This window comes from Carettochelys insculpta, chromosome 7, assembly GCF_033958435.1.
Source record: "Carettochelys insculpta isolate YL-2023 chromosome 7, ASM3395843v1, whole genome shotgun sequence".
Lineage (NCBI taxonomy): Eukaryota > Metazoa > Chordata > Testudines > Carettochelyidae > Carettochelys > Carettochelys insculpta.
In genome coordinates this window covers 21,653,166-21,669,537 of record NC_134143.1, presented here as the reverse complement: position 1 = coordinate 21,669,537, position 16,372 = coordinate 21,653,166, and the positions used below count along the sequence as shown (strand labels likewise).

The window sequence follows — 16,372 nt, the reverse complement described above, 5'->3', positions numbered from 1 at the left end:
GATTTCTGCATGCAAATACAGCATTGTGCTGCAGGCCCTGTATCTGCCAGGTGTGCACAATTCACTGGCAGACCGCTCAGCAGGTCCTGTATGGATCATGAGTGGTCTCTCCACCTGGAGGTCACTCCACATGGACCTGTTCGCCTCGCTCCTCAATGCAAAATGTGGGATGTTTTGCTCGTACTGCAGTCAGAGCCTGGGGTCCTGGACAGACGACTTTAGTGTCCCCTGGTTGGGCAAGCTGATGTATTCATTCCCTCTGATTCCACTAGTTCACAAGACACTCCTCAAGATTTGCTTAGAAAGGCCATTGATCATCTTGGTGGCACTGGCATGGGCCTGTCAGTGCTGGTACTTGACCCTCCTGCGCCTGTCGATCCGCAAGCCAGTGACATTGCCAATACGGCTGGACCTGCTGACTCAGCAAGAGGGGAGACTGCCACATCCCAGCCCTCAGTCGCATCACCTCACAGCATGGAAGCTTCCTCAATGAGGGACCGGGAGCTGGCCTGTTTGGATCCCATAAAGGAAGTATTGTAAAACAGTAGAAACGCCTCCACGGGATGACTTATTTGGCTAAGTGGAAAAGGTTTTCAGGGTGGGTGTCTCACACAGGGCTATGTCCCTTGCAAGACCCCATCCCGTTGATTGTAGATTACCTATGGGGTCTGGTACAGGAGGGTTTGTCCCTCTCTTCGGTTACAGTGCACTTAGCTGCTATCTCAGCCTTTTACCTGGGTCATGGAATGTCTTCTGTGTTCTCAGACCCCATAGTAAAAAGTTTTCTGAAAGGTTTAGGGCCAAACCCCAGGTTCGGGCACCACTGCCCCTGTGGGATCTCAATTTGGTGTTAGCCAAGCTCATGGGGGGCCCCTTTGAATCCCTGGCTACCTGCTCCCTGCTGTTTCTGAGTTGCAAAACAGTGTTTTTGGTGTTTAATCACCTCAGCCAGGAGGGTATTTGAGTTAGGGCACTTTCAGTGAATCCCTTGTACACAGTGCTCCACAAGGATAAGGTTAGGATGAGACCTCGCCCTGCATTTTTACCTAAGGTGGTCCCTGCGTTTCATGTTAACCAAGACATTTCTCTACCAGTATTTTACCCAAAGCCCCATGCCTCCCCAAGGGTGCAATATTTATAAACCTTGGATGTTAAAAGGGTGCTGGCTTTCTATATGGATAGTACTAGGCCCTTTAGAAGAATGCAGCAATCCTGTGTGGCAGTTGCTGATAGGATGAAGGGCCTTTTGGTCTCCTCCCAGTGGATTTCCTCCTGGATAGTGATGTGGATCGGTGAGCGTTACAAGCGCACAGAGGTTCCTCCCCTGTCAGTTAGGGCACGCTCGATGAGAGTGCAGGCGTCTTCCGTGGTGTAGTTAGTACAGGTGCCTATCTAGGACATGTTGGGCGGCCTCCTGGTCTTCAATCCATACTTTGACAGCACATTATGTTTTGACGCAGCACACAAGCGAAGAAGCTGTGTTGGGCAGGGCTGTCCTGCATTCCTGTCGGGGCTCCGACCCCACCTCCTGGCTTGTATTCACCCAACTTGGAATGGACATGAGCAGTCACTCGAAGAAAAGACAGTCACCTGTTCTGTAACTGGTGTTTTTCAAGATGTGTTGCACATGTCCATTCCAAAACCTCCTGCCTTCCCCACTGTCAGAGTAACTGGAAAGAAGGAACTGGATGGGGGGTGGGGGGTTCAGACAGTGCATATATGTGGTCCATATTGGTGCCACTCCAGGGTGTAGTGCACTGACCCTATGGCAACTGGCTAGGGCAAAAAGCTTCCGGTGCACACCCAACTTGGAATGGACATGAGCAACACATCTCAAAGAATACCAGTTACAGAACAGGTAACTGTCCTGTTTTTCCATTGTGGGCACCCTTTACATTTGCACATCTGGTTGCTGCTGAGTTCAAATTTAATCAAAAATTCATGGGCTTCCTGTGACCTTTTTCCTGCACAGCTGGATGGAGAGCATTGGAGAAGTCATACATGGTGGGTAACTGCATAGTTTTGTGGGATACATACAGTGACTGTTCTGGAGACTTAATAAACTCGATTTAAAGACATGGCGCATCCACACTGGCCTTTGTTTAAGATTTTAAATTGAACTTGACACTACTTCCTTCTGGTTCAGACAATGATATGATATCGATGTTAGTGCTCACTAAATCGAGCTAATGGTGTTTACAGTGAAGACAGTCACTTGGTACAATCAAGCGAATTGCCTCAAGTTTGAATTTATATCATAGTGTAGATGCAGTCTGACCCTTGTTTATGCACCTTGCTGCTGAAAGCTCTAATGCAAACTCCTTCATTTAGAAACTGGTTGACCTCTGGGTACCTTTGATATCCACTTAACACAGTTCTGTAATCAGGGGAACAGATAACTGCTGCACTTTCATCACAGTCTTAATAAGTACACTCTCCAGGTGCCACAAAAATCATACTCCTAAGTATGGGTGATGACTGACTTACTGTAGCTTAGTTGCCTGAGTCAGAAAGTTCTTACTATCTGTTTTACTCCATTCTGCAGAACTGACATCTCAAAAGCAGTTCAGCAGTTAAGTACTTCTTTGAACCTATCAAATAACTCTGACCTCACACCATGAGTTTTCATGAGTCACAGCAGTAAATGCTGTCCTTTCTGTTAATGAGCAGAGAGGGATATAATATATTAGCCAGGCAAGTATTGGCTTTAGTGGAGTAGATGGCGGGACATCTCATTCGTTTCCTGGTACGGGGGCGGGGAGAGATGGGAACTTTGGCACTTAGGTTCCATTTAAATTTAACTGTAGTATATTTCCCTGGGAAATTATCCCTTTTAAAAAAAAATCTTCATTTTTGTTCGTTCCTTCTACCCTAATCAAGGTATTTAGAGTCCTTCAATTTTTTTAGGGAAGATTGGGTCCACATGATCTTTATTCAGAATGTAACTTTAGGTAATTTGATTTTAGAGTTCATCTTGTTTCAGTGTGCAGTGAAAAAATAAAGGAAGCTTGAATAGAAATACAAATACACTTGAACTTCTTTAATCCTGCAGCCTCAGGAAGGAGGCTATGATGGATTATGACAATTTCCGGACCATGAATGTCTGCGTTGTGGGTTGGGGTGAGGGGAGGGTGTGTGAGGGAGATGGAGGTGCTGGGTCGGGCCATGAGAGGGATTGGGGAGGGATGGATGCTTACCTGGTGCCCCATACCTAAAGGCACTTGTAGCTTCATGCCCCCTGCTTTTTCCAGGCTCTACCACTATGGGCTCAGCAGGATGAAAAACCTCTGGAGAAGTGCTGCTCTGCCACTCTTCCAGCTTGGTAGGGTTGGGGAGCGGCAGCACACAGTTTACTCCTTCTTCTGCCCGGGTCTGAACCATGGGTTTTCCTGGATCAAGAACACTAGGATTATGGAGGTTTGAGTGTATATTTTTTGTCTTTAATTAAAATATTTTATTCTCCAAAGGACTGCTGATTTGGAGGGCAACCCTGAGGTTAGTCTGTAGTTCTCTGAATCTTTCTGTACTCTTTTTCATGTAAGAATGTATTCTGTTTGAAGTAGGGATGCTGTGATATCTAGGAGACAAAATTGCGTTTATCCTCATGAGTGAAGCTGTTTGTTACTGACAAGATTACGGGTTACGACAATTGACTACAAATTGTGGGTGTCCTTTGTAGAGCAGTGAACTTTCTAAAATGTTTCGAATCAAATGTCCTTTTCAGGCCCAGAGGTTTTTGTGAAAGTAATTTTTTGAAGTCGGACTCTAACAAAGAGTTTAAATATTTGTAAAGAAAACTTCTCAAAGAGGAAATTTTGAAGAAAGTACAGATTTAGAGAAAAAATGAATTTTGTTCAACGTGTGATCCAATAATGTATAATTACATTTAAATAATTTATTTAGAAAAGACAGCTCCTCAGTGATTTTTTTCTGTGTTCATCTTTCTACAGTATGATACTCTGTATATCACTGTGAGTTTAAATTTTCTGAAAACTAAACTCATTTTGGTTAAGTAAATATAAACACCTTTTTTCATCTCCCAGATAATTGGCACATGTGAGACAAACGACCTACATATTCAGCACCTCATTAGCATAATGGCAGCCAGTTGCACTTTGAAAATGCTGATTTTGAGATGCAGATGAGCTGTATAGATGTGGGCGCTTCAAAATAAGTGCCACACTTCTGAATTCCCTGATTCCCAATTCATTTTAGGAAAAAGGGAATTTCAAAGTGTGATGCTTATTTCAAAGCACCCACATCTATGAAGAGAGGTGGGGTAGTGGGGGTAACCCTACCTCTGTTTGCTTTTTCGTCTTGGAAACACCCATGTCAGTACTCATCTCCAGAAAATCTGTTAGATGTTTTTCAGAGTCATGTTTTCTAAAAGAAAAATACATTAACATTAGGTTTTATTTTACATTGAAAGCTCAGAGAAAACATTCATCCCTCGTTTAAACGAGTACTTCATTTACGAGTATTTTGCTTAAGCGAGGGACACACTTACCTATCCTAGTTCACTCTACAAGTGAACTTCCCCTGCTCATACAGCCCTTGCCCCACTCCCTGCGGCTCCAACCCCCTTAGGCTGCCCCCCTGCAGCCCCAAACTGTTGTAGCCTGACCTGCTGCTGGCCCTGCAGCCTCACACCCCACTGCCGCCTGTACTCCATGCGGCCCTGCAGCCCCAAACCACGGCAGCCTGCCGCTCCTGCCGCCTGACAACCCTCCCGCAACCCTAAACTGCCCTGCCCCCACAGCTTTAAATCCCGCTGCTGCATGTATCCCGACAGCCCCGCTGCCAGACCCCATAGCCGCCTGTACGCCCCGTAGCCCGACACTCTTCCCAGTCCCGTGGCAGCCTGTACCCCCCCGCAGCCAGAGCCCATTGCAGCTGCCTGTACGCCCCGTAGCCTGACACCCTTGCCAGCCCCGCGGCGGCCTATACCGCCCCCACAGCCAAGCCCATTGCAGCTGCCTGTACACTCCCCGTGGCCAGACCCCCACCACCGCAACTTGTACCCCCTGCGGCCAGACTGCACCCCCAAACCATGGCAGCCAGCCCCCCTTACCGGCCAGCAGCCAGAGAGCCTGACCCCTCCGCCCCAAACCGTGTCAGCTTGAATACCGCCCCCAGACCTGCCACCAGATTTTAACCCTTCCTCCTGCTCACAGCCGTAAACTGCCCCCAGCCTTTAACCCTCTTCAACCCAAGGTTCACTTACCCTTCAAAAGCAGCGCCACCTGTTGCCACTCCTTCCCCGAGTTGGAAGCCCTAAGAACTAATCAGAGACTTTTACATGTAATTTAATGGAAATTTAAGCCGCGTCTACACGTGCACGCTACTTCGAAGTAGCAGCACCAACTTCAAAATAGCGCCTGTCACGGCTACACGTGTTGGGCTCTATTTCAAAGTTAACATCGACATTAGGCGGCGAGACGTCGAAGTCGCTAACCCCATGAGGGGATGGGAATAGCGCCCTACTTCGACGTTCAACGTCGAAGTAGGGAACATGTAGTCGTTGCGCGTCCCGCAACATCGAAATTGCGGGGTCCTCCATGGCAGCCATTGGCTGAGGGGTTGAGAGACGCTCTCTCCAGCCCCTGAGCTCAATGGTGGCCGCGTGGAGCGGCCCCTTTAAAGGTCCCCGCCCTCTGCCTTCCTGTGCAGGAAGCTGAGAGAGCGTGCAGGCAGCAGCAGTAACATGCGGCTAGCCTGCACGCTCCTCTGCAGCCACACACACCCGCACCTGCCATGATGGCCACCTGCCAACGCCCCCAGTGGACCCCCCCCAAGGGGAGCCAGGGCTCACAGCCCAGCAGCCAGGCGGGGAAGCGGCAGCGGGGCCCGTCCTGGACGGAGGCCGAGCTTCGGGACCTGGTGGGGCTCTGGAGCAAGGATGAGGTGCTCCAGGTAATGGGGAGCAAGAGGCAGAACGCGGATGCGTTTGCTCGGCTGGCCAAGGGCCTGGCCGCCCAGGGTCACCCTGCCCACACTCCGGATCATGTCCGGAGTAAAGTGAAGGAGCTGCGGCAGGGTTACACCTGGGCCCGGGATGCGGCCAGCTGATCTGGGGCTGCCCCTGTCACTTGCCCCTTTTACAGCGAGCTCAGGGCCATCCTGGGCCCCCGGCACACCACCTCCCCTCCGGCCACTCTTGATACCTTGGCCAAGGAGCCCCAGCAGGCCCCGGAGGTGGAGTCCGCCCCGGAGGCAAGCCCCGCACCCCGGGGGCCCCCCCAGGAGCCCACCCCTGGGGCACTGGAGGAGGAGAGGGACTCCTCCAGTGATGCAGGCCTCCACATCATCCTCCCATCCAGGAGCTCCAGCTGGGCATCCGCCCCCCGGGTGTCCCCCAACCGTGGGAGTGGACCGTTAGGTATGTACCCCCCCGGTGCACACCCCCGGGGTTGAGGGGCGGGGGTAATAGATATGGCCAGGGCCCTCCACATGCCCAGATGACCATGACCCCAAGGACAGCAGTGACATGTCCCTCAGAAGAGTGCATCAGCCCCTGCCCCGCCCAGCATGACAGTGCCATGCCCCATCTCCGGGGCTGGGGGGAGTGGAACCTCTAGGGTCCCCTGGGGGGAGGGGGTGGGACACCCAGCAGCAGCAGCAGCATGTGATGGAGTGGGGGGAGTGCAAATGCGAGACTCAGGCTAGATATGAGAAACAAGCTGAATAGCTCCCAGTGGCTAAGGATGATCCTGGGGCTACAACTGGCAGGTTACACCTCTGCCCTGAACAAAGAGGGGGGGAGGAGCCGAGCTGGGTTTGAATCGGGGGTGGCAGTTAGAGGCTAGGGGAAGGGAGAGCTGGAAGGCAGCCAGCCTGAGGAGGGGGAAAGCTACACCCCAGAGGGGCACCTCTCGGGGTCTTCTCCCCAGGACGGGTTGGAAGGACTGTCTCTGACTGCTGTACTGTCGCCTCTCTGAGAAACTGGGCATATGTTGCCTAATAAACCTCCTGTTGTACCTGCTGAGTGAGAGTCACTCCTGCCAGCGGACGGGGTGCAGTGCAGGGGGACCCCAGAACCCCATCACAGCAGCATCTTCCGGGGACGGGGATGGGGAACCTGCAGCAGACAGGTGGGGGGACAAGGGCCACGGCTCGGGGCCCACACTAACGGCTGTCTCCACTGTTCTTCCCCCCCTCCTGTGTTCCGCAGCTGCACCATTGGAAGGACCGGAGAGTGTTGGCGAGGCGTCAGTGGTCCCGGACAGCCCCTCGGTGGAGCACCGACCAGCCCCACGGCGGGGAAGACAGTGGACGCAGCACCACCAACCGACGGCGACGGACCCCCAGCTGCTGGCCCTCCACCGTCGGCAGCTGGAGGTCGCCGAGCAGCGGCTGCGGGTGGAGGAATGCCGCCTCCACCTGCAGGAGCGGGCACTGGCCTGGCGCCAGGAGGCATGGGGGGCCTACATGCGGATCCTCAACCGCATCGCGGACTCCCTGGCCCCCCAGGCCGCGCCAGCCGCTGCAGTGCCCGACCTGTCTGCTCCACCTGCTGCGCCGTCGCACCGCCACCGAGGGCCATTCTGCCGAGGGGGACCTGGGGCCAGCTGACACTCACCGGCTGTATCTCCCGGTCCACCCGGCCCCCAGCCAACCCCGGCCAGGGCTGTAGCCGAGGCGGGGATCCCGGCCGCCCACCCCCAGCGCTGGACTGTAGGGGCGTGGGGCCCAGGATGTGGCCCTCTCCCTCCTCCTCTGTATATATTCCCCCCAGTTTATTGTTATCTTGTTGTAAATCGTTTGTATTTGTGACCCATTACTATGCTGATCCTTACCCCCCCATGTAAATAGTTCTCCCCTTCCTTGTCTTCCCCTTTCATGTTATCACGATTTTTATAATGTATATATATTTATCAGTTAGATTTCCCCTGTACATAGTTTGTCTTGTTCATAATAATAATAATAATAATAATAATAATAATGAGTTCCAGTAAAGATGTTTGAGTTGACAAACAACTGTCTGCTTTTATTTTTACAAGAAAAGTGGGGGTGTGTGCTCTTGGGTGCTCTGTGGTGTGGGCATAGGGGCAGGGAGTGTTGTGGAGGATGTGGGGGGCCTGCCAGCGTTCACCCCGCAGCGTCATCGAACTGGGCCCGCAGGGCCTCCCGGACCTGGGTCCCTTCGGGGTCCACCTGGCGACTGGGGGCAGCAGGTGGCTGCACATCGGCCCTGCCGGCCTCCACAGCCCAGGCCTGAAAGAAGGCCTCCCCCTTGCTCTCCACCAGGTTGTGTAGGGCGCTGCACGCACCCACAGTCTGGGGGATGTTTGTGGGGCCCACATCAAGGCGGGTGAGGAGACACCTCCAGCGCCCTTTGAGGCGGCCAAATGTGCTCTCCTTCACCTGGCGCGCGTGGTTCAGGTGCTGGTTGAAGCACTCCTGGCTGGCAGACAGATGGCCCATTTACGGGTGCATGAGCCAGGGCCAGAGGGGGTATGCCGCATCCGCGATGACACAGAGGGGCATGGTGGTGTCCCCCAACAGGGATCTCCCGCTGAGGGATGTAGGTTCCCGCCTCCAGCCGGAGGCACAGGCCCGAGTTTTGGAATTCATGGGTGCTGCCAGGCTAGCCCACATAAATGTCCAGGAAACGGCCTTGGCTGTCCACCAAGGCCTGGAGGACCACGGAGTGGTAGCCCTTCCGGTTTATGTAGCGTCCTCCACTGTGTTCCGGGGCACAGATGGGGATGTGAGTCCCATCCAGAGCCCCGAAGCAATTGGGGAAGCCCAGCGTGGCAAAACCCGCGATGGCGGCATCTGGGTCCCCAAGCCTCACGAGCCTGTGGAGGAGCGGGGCGTTGATGGCGTGGACGACCTGCGGGGGAAGCACATGGGAGAGCACCAATGAGGGGTGTGCAGGGTGTGTGTGGCCTTCCCCTGCCAGGGCTGCCTCCCCCTCCACTCGTGGGTCCTCTTACCTCCATGAGGATAGCCCCGACAGCGGCCTTGCCGATGCCAAACTGCTGGCCCATGGATCGGTAGCTGTCTGGAGCAGCCAGCTTCCAGACAGCGATGCCGACCCGTTTCTCGACGCTACGGGCACACCGCATGGCAGTGTCCTGGTGCCTCAGTGCAGGGGTGAGCCACTGGCAGAGCTCCAGAAATGTCTGCCGGCTCATCCAAAAGTTCTGGAGCCAGCGGTCGTCATCCCATTCTCCGAGCACCAGCCGCTCCCACCAGTCGGTGCTGGTGGGGTAGCTCCACAGCCGGCGGCATGTGTGCCGGGGGGGGCGGCGGGGTGCTGCAGGGTTGGGGATTGAGTTCTCCTCCCCTGCGGGCAGCTCCTCCTCTGTGGCAAGGAGGTGCTCAGCTGCCTCCTGCATGGCATTGAGCAGGGCGAGCACTGCTCCTGCAGTGGCGGCTGTGTGGACCTCTGGCAGCAGCAGCGGCGGCTGCTGCTGCTGGGGGTCCATGACTGTGTCGCTCGAGGTGTGCGTGCCTATGGCTCTGCAGACCGCGTGCTGTGCAGGCTGTGTGTGTCTGGGAGGGGCCCTTTTAAGGGAGCGGCTAGCTGTTGCCCGAGAAGCGCTCGTCCGCCCTGTGATCCTGTCTGCAGCTGTTCCTGGCACCCTTATTTCAATGTGTGCTACTTTGGCGTGTAGACATTCCCTCACAGCGCCTATTAAGATGTGGTGCTGCACAACGTCGACGTTGCCAGCCCTGGAGAACGTGTAGACATTATTCATCGAAATAGCGTATTTCAATGTCGCTACATCGAAATAAGCTACTTCGATGTAACGTTCACGTGTAGACGTAGCTTTAGTGTCCCTCTTTCAAGTTTCTGTCTATAAGCAGAAAGTTGGGAACCAGTGGTGCTCGTAAACCAAGGGATGAGTGTATGTATTTGCCTAACACAGTGTGATTCCTTAAAGTAGAGAATAACAAATGATTCTTTACTAATCATTAAGTCATTTATGTATTTGTTTGTAAATGTGTAATTTGAATAGAATACCAATTAATTCCAAATACTTTTGGGGTAATATATTATTTTACTGATTATATTAAGGCTTTAAAAATGTAGACTGTTAGAAATATGGGAGCTCTAGAGCTTTTCTCTGGCAAGCAGTGTACAACAACAACAAATAGTAGATACCCGTTTAGCTCCATAAGTATAGATATATCTGCAATAATCTATACACATTAGGTATGGTAAATCATTGCAATAATTTCTCTGGTGACTGATAAAATACTTGGTCCGGACTCAAAGGCAAATCACTTCCCTGTCTTACAGATTAATAGAAATATGCATTTCTATATCATATTGGAATTGATGAAGTGGAAATACAGATGAAGACGGTCTGAAGACTTGAAATATAGCTGCATCTGGCTCCAATTACCAACTGAGGTAAGCTAAAATCAAAAAACCTCTAACCCAACTAAGAGTTTAAGTAGTAACAAATGCATTGTTAAGTAACCTTGGGTTTTCTCTATTAAGTGGAATATTGGATACAAAATACTTCAACCACTTTTCATCTGTACCCATTCCAACTCTGAAAAATTGATTAAATTCTAAATATTAGCGTTCTTACAAGTTTTCCTTCTTTGGAAAACAACAATTGCATGATCACATTAGACCATAGGTCCATTTAGTCTAGTATGAGATCTCTGATGGTCATAAGTACCAGATGCCTTACTAGATGGTGTATAGTAATTATAATGCTATAGGATACCATGTCTTTGAGGCAAGTCTTACTATTCTCTGTCATAATGGTTGATCTGCATGAAGTATTATACTATAAGACTTACAAATGTTTCTCTGTGATGAGGTTCCTGTAGCTAATTTTACTAGCAACTTGTCTAATCTTTTTTTGAATCCTGCTAAGATTTTTGCTACAGTAACAGCTTGCATGCTACAGACTTAATTATGCATGATATAAATAGTTTTGTTCTTAGTGTCAAATGTGCTGCTTTCTAATCACACACTTTAATTAGGTTCTCTTTTTTTATTGTGTTTTGGGGGACTATTGAAAGGTATTGTGATGGGGATATGAAGTGGGGCTGCCCTCATTTGCCCAATGAGGGGTTGGTACACCCCATCACACAATAGTCTAGATTCACTGTTGGATTAAATCATTGTACTAAAGTGACTCAGGACTCCTGATAGGGGTGAGCAGATTATTAATCCACAGCCTCCAGGGTTGGGTTTGAACAATCAGTCTGTAGCATCTGAGCTTCCTGGGCGTAGCACAGTAGCCATTTGAATTTCTGATCCTCTGGGCCAGGCAAAAACTAAGTCAGTCTATCGCCTTCAAGTGGACCAAAATAAACAAGCTCTTTGAGCTTAAATACAAAAAGAAAGCTTACAAGAAATGGATGCACATGACTGGGAAGGAAGATAAAAACATTATTTGTTCATGTGGAGGTGTAATCAGAAAGGCCAAAGTGCAATTGGAGTTGCACCTGGCAAAGTAGGTGAAGAATAACAAGGAGAGTTTCTTCTGCTCTGTTAGCAACAAGAAGGAGGTCAGGAAAGGTTACCTGAGTGGGAAAGGTAACTAGTTACAGACAATGTGGAAAAAGCTGAAATACTTAATGTTTTTTTTTTCTTTGTCAGACAATATCAGTCCCCAGATTGTTTACTGAGCAGCATGTTATGAGAAGGAGATGAGCAGCCCCTAGTAATAAAAGAACAGGATAAGGACCATTTAGAAAAGTTGGACCTGGGCTGGATCTAATCCATTTAATCTTTTCTGACCATGTGTGAATTTTTTTCCCATTAATGTGCAGAATAAAATTTTTATGTGCATCTAACTGCTGGCTTACAGAGAACACTGTTGAAAGTACTGAGAGAATTGGCTGATATGATTGCAGAGGCACTGACAATTTTTTTGAGAGTGCTGTCCCCATGGGTGCTCCTTGGTAGATGTTGGGCTCGTCTAGTAGCACAGCACGGACACCTTTCTTAGCAGCACACAGTGAGGCTGTGAATGCGTGATCTCAGCCACACGGAGACCTTTCTTAGCAGCGCTCAGTGGGGCTGCAAATGCGCAATCAAAGCACCAGCTGTTCATGCCTCTGGCATTGCGCACACAGCCCCACTCTCCTCAGTTCCTTCGTTGCTGCCCTCAGCCACAGACAGAGTTTGACCTCTCTCTCCCCAGCCCTGTTAAATAGAAAAGTATAGGTTCTTCACATTTAAAAAAAAAAAATGGAGATACACATCTCCTAGAACTGGAAGGGACATTGGGAGGTCATCTTGTCCAGTCCCCTGCCCTCTTGGCAGGACCAAGTACCATCCCTGACATCTATTTGCCCCGTTCCCTTAATGGTCTCCTCAAGGATTGAGCTCACAACCCTGGGTTTAGCAGGCCAATGCTCAACCCAATGAGTTATCCCTCCCCATTAGATCTTTAATTAGCCTTCTTACATACTTAAACAAAAAAAAAACCCCAACCTTTTCTTTTTTTCAGTTTTTACCTACAAGTTATATCGTATGTAATTAACTCATGCAACCATTTACTTTGCTTTAAAAAGAAGGGCGGGTGCGGGAGAGAGCGAATAAGGAATGTCAGCCACACCAGGATTTAAAAAGTGTTCGTAAGTGCCATGATCCAATGCCTCCTTCAGCAGACAGGTACTCTGAATGTGTATGTTGCCCCAGAGAGACTCACATTCTGCAGAAATGCTCTGTGTAAGAGCCTTACTATGCAAACTAGAAAAAGATAGGGAGCTGTGTTTTAAAAATGCTCTTCTTTGACAAGGCTCTTGAGCTGATGCAGGACTCACAATTTAATGTGGACAATGTCCATTCTGACAGGGACTCCGCTGCCTCCCTCAGTGAGGGCAAAAGCAAGGACCAAGCCTTCCCTGTCACTCACCCCACCCAGGGTGAGCATGGGAGATGAACAAAGCACATCAGGCATACAAAAGCCTAAGCCTGCCTCCGCCTCTGAACATAAAAACCACACTTTGCATACAGCGGCTTCAACCCCCACTTCAACGGCACCAGCAGGGCTGGAGGAGGTTGCACAACCATCACCAGCACCGGCAGATCAAGCTGCAGCTGCCATATGGAATACTCAAATGGCACCAGCTGAACTAGAGCCATTACTGGTGCCAGAACAGTGCACAGTGCCATGTTCTCCCTCAACACCAGGGGAGCAAGACTAAACCCTGGCACAGCCATTGTACCATGTTTCACTGGGGCAGTCCTTGGCACCATGAAAGGCTAGCACAAAGATCAACTGAGTTCCTTCATGGAACCACAGGCCATGCAGTTTAGTGAGATCACTGGTATAGATATACCACTCACCATCCCCTATGTTATCATACCACCATACGGATAATGTTAGTAGCCACCATTCTAATTATAAGGCATTGATATTATCAGTCACCTCACCCTCACTATACTGCAGTATATCAATCTCATTCACCCAGAGTTGCTAGTCAGTTTCCAGATGCCCTCACATCACCACACTCTTCCAGGGCTAACATATTATGAGCACAGGAGTGTATTCTCATCGGAACAGTCATTTCATGCATTGCACTACTACTCGGACTGTACCATCATTACTACCCACACAAGCCTTACTGTTCTAAAACTTGATCACACCAATCACCCTGTCACTGCAGCGGTCCCATTAGGGATCACTCAAGAGCACCCTCTACAGTGGTACAGTACCAGCCATCCCCCTATTTTGTCTGTCTCCTCACACCATGAAAAGGAGGTAGAAGTGAATAATACTCATGTGCCAGATGATCTCAAGTCACAGCTGTTTCCGGACTCACCAGCAACTGAATCTGCATTGTCTTATGGAGAATTAGTTACACCCATAGACTATTCTTCTCCTGATGACCTAGAACAATTTCAAGATACTTTAAAAAAGGTGGCAGTTAGCCAGTATATAACCTTAGCAGAAATGCTAGGGAATCAATATAAGCTTTTAAAAAATTTGTGGCCACCTGTAATGGCCAGAGGGGCTCTAACACTCCATGAAGCTATAATGGAGGCAGCAGATGAAGTCTGGCAAAATCCGGCGATAAGTACGTCCATGAATAAATGGGCCAATAGAAAATATTTTGTCCAGGCAAAGGGCATGGATTTCCTATTCCTAAACCCACAGCTTAATTCTCTTGTGGTAGATGCTGCCAACCAGAGAGCAAAAAATCACAGTATGAAAGTATCCTTTCTGATTATGTATGTATGATGTATTCATCTTCGGCACTTCAGTTGTGCATAGCTAACTATTTGGTGCTTTTAGCTAATGATGACTTTGACAGTTACTAATTCCTCATCTTACTGAAGACAGGAGACCTGGTGAAGTTCAGGAACATTACACCACATCAAAACATAGCACTGTGGATGGCATTAGACTCAACTGATACAGCAGCCAGAGCCACAGCCATTGTGAGAAGATCCTTCTGGTGGCAAGCAGAAGGTGTCCCAAAAGTTATCCAGACAAAAGTGAAGGACTTACCACTTGATAAAATCAAGCTCTTTGCAACAAATACGGATGAGATCTTGCACTCCATCGAAGAGACACAAACTACTTTGTGTACTTTAGGTATGTACACCCCTCTGTTCCGTAAAAGAAGGTACACCCCATACTTCAGATACAAAGATCAAACATTCACAAGACAATCATATAGATCGTACCAACATGATGCTGATAGACCACGAGATCAGAGGTGCAAAGTCCCAAATAACCATTCAGCATCACCACCTGCCTCCAAGCAGCAGTTTTGAAGTTTTGGTTGACGGCTCACTGAACCTCACAGACTCTCCAGTGCACAGCTCCCAAATATTCTACCACCGTCTATGACCCTTTTCCCACCAGTGGGCATTAATTAACCACAGATAGGTTTTAGACATCATTGTTCAGGGATATACTATCCCTCTACTTTCTAATTCCCAAAGCTCCCCACTTATCTGTCTCTTTAGGGACCCTTCCCATGAGTACTTACTGTGTCTTGAAGTACAGCACCTCGTACAAATCAGAGCCATAGAACAAGTTTTGAAACAACATTAAGAGAAAGGATTTTATTCAAACTACTTCCGAACAGAAAAGAAAACAGGGTTTGGAGACCCATCCTAGATCTAGGGTGGTTGAACAGGTATATTTGCAAACAGCTCTTCAAGATGACCACACTATCTTCTGTTAGTCTTTAAGGTGCCACAAGACTTTTTGTTGTTCTCGAAGCTACAAACTAACATGGTTACCTCTCTGATACTTGTCACACTGTCTTCTGTAATCCTTGCAGTGGATGAGGGGGACTAGTTCGCAGTCCTTGACCTGCAAGATTCAAAACTGAAAGGTCAGAACATTGTAAATACAGAGTCCTTCCCTTTGAGCTTTCAGCTGCTCCCAGTCTATTCACCAAAATTCTTGCACCATCAGCTGCACACCTGAGATGGCAAGGTACCCCATATTTCCATATCTCGATGGTTGTCTCCTTCGAAGCCCTTCACAGGACATCACAAGAACCTTGGTACGTCTCCACAAGACATCTCCTACAATCTCTAGGCTTTCTTATCATCAACATTGCTAAATCAATCCTGGAACATAGAACACATAATGACTTCATAGGAGCTCAACTTGACTTCACAATTGCTTGTTCTTACCTCCCAATGCAATGCTACGAAGCTGTAAGGAACCTTATGTCACATCTAACCATCAGCCCTACACTTCCTGTCCTACGTTTGCCTCCTGGGCCATATGGCGGCTGCTATTTAGGTTGTCCCCATTGCTTGACTGCATTTCCGTTCTTCCCACATTGGGTGGCATCAGCATACACCCCCACCAGACATCACAATCACGGACAGGTGGTGATACCTTGGAAGGTAATGGAGCCTCTATACCATTGGACCCAACAATCAAATATTCTAGTAGTGGTCCCATTTCATCATGCTTAGCCAACCCATCAAGTGACAACAGATGTGTCAGTTCTTGGCTGGGGAGCGTTTTGTCAGCAGTGTCATGTCCAGGGTCAGTAGACCAAGGATGATCAGAGGTTACATATCAGTCTTCTTGAACTATGCACTGTCTTCACTGCTCACAAGCACTTTCTCCTACATATTCAAGACAAGACCATCTGCAGCCTTACAGAAAATACCACAGCAATGTTTTATGTCCATCAGAGTGAGGCCCAGTCTCAATTTCTTTGTGCAGAGGCCATAAAATTATGGAACTGGTATACTGCACCCAACGTTGTCCTCACAGCATACCTTCCAGGCATGAACAATAGACTTGCAGACACCCTCATTGATCGTTTCTCTCTGTCGTCGTTTCTCTCTAGGCCACGAATAGGTGCTTCATGAAGTGACCTGACACCTCTTTCAGATATGGTGTCACCCGGCTATAGATCTCTTCACAGCACCACAAAATTGAAATTGCAGTTAGTATTGTTTGAG

General features: G+C 49.2%; 1 protein-coding gene across 2 annotated transcripts in view; it reads left to right on the top strand.

Annotated features, from left to right (window-relative positions):
• BMPR1A (bone morphogenetic protein receptor type 1A) overlaps positions 1 to 16,372 on the top strand; it is a 174,282-nt gene that overhangs the window by 59,861 nt on the left and 98,049 nt on the right. For both annotated transcript variants that reach the window (XM_075000112.1, XM_075000113.1), the window contains one exon: positions 10,253 to 10,366. The gene's annotated coding sequence lies outside the window, so the exon portion shown is untranslated. The remainder of the gene's footprint in view (positions 1 to 10,252; positions 10,367 to 16,372) is intronic.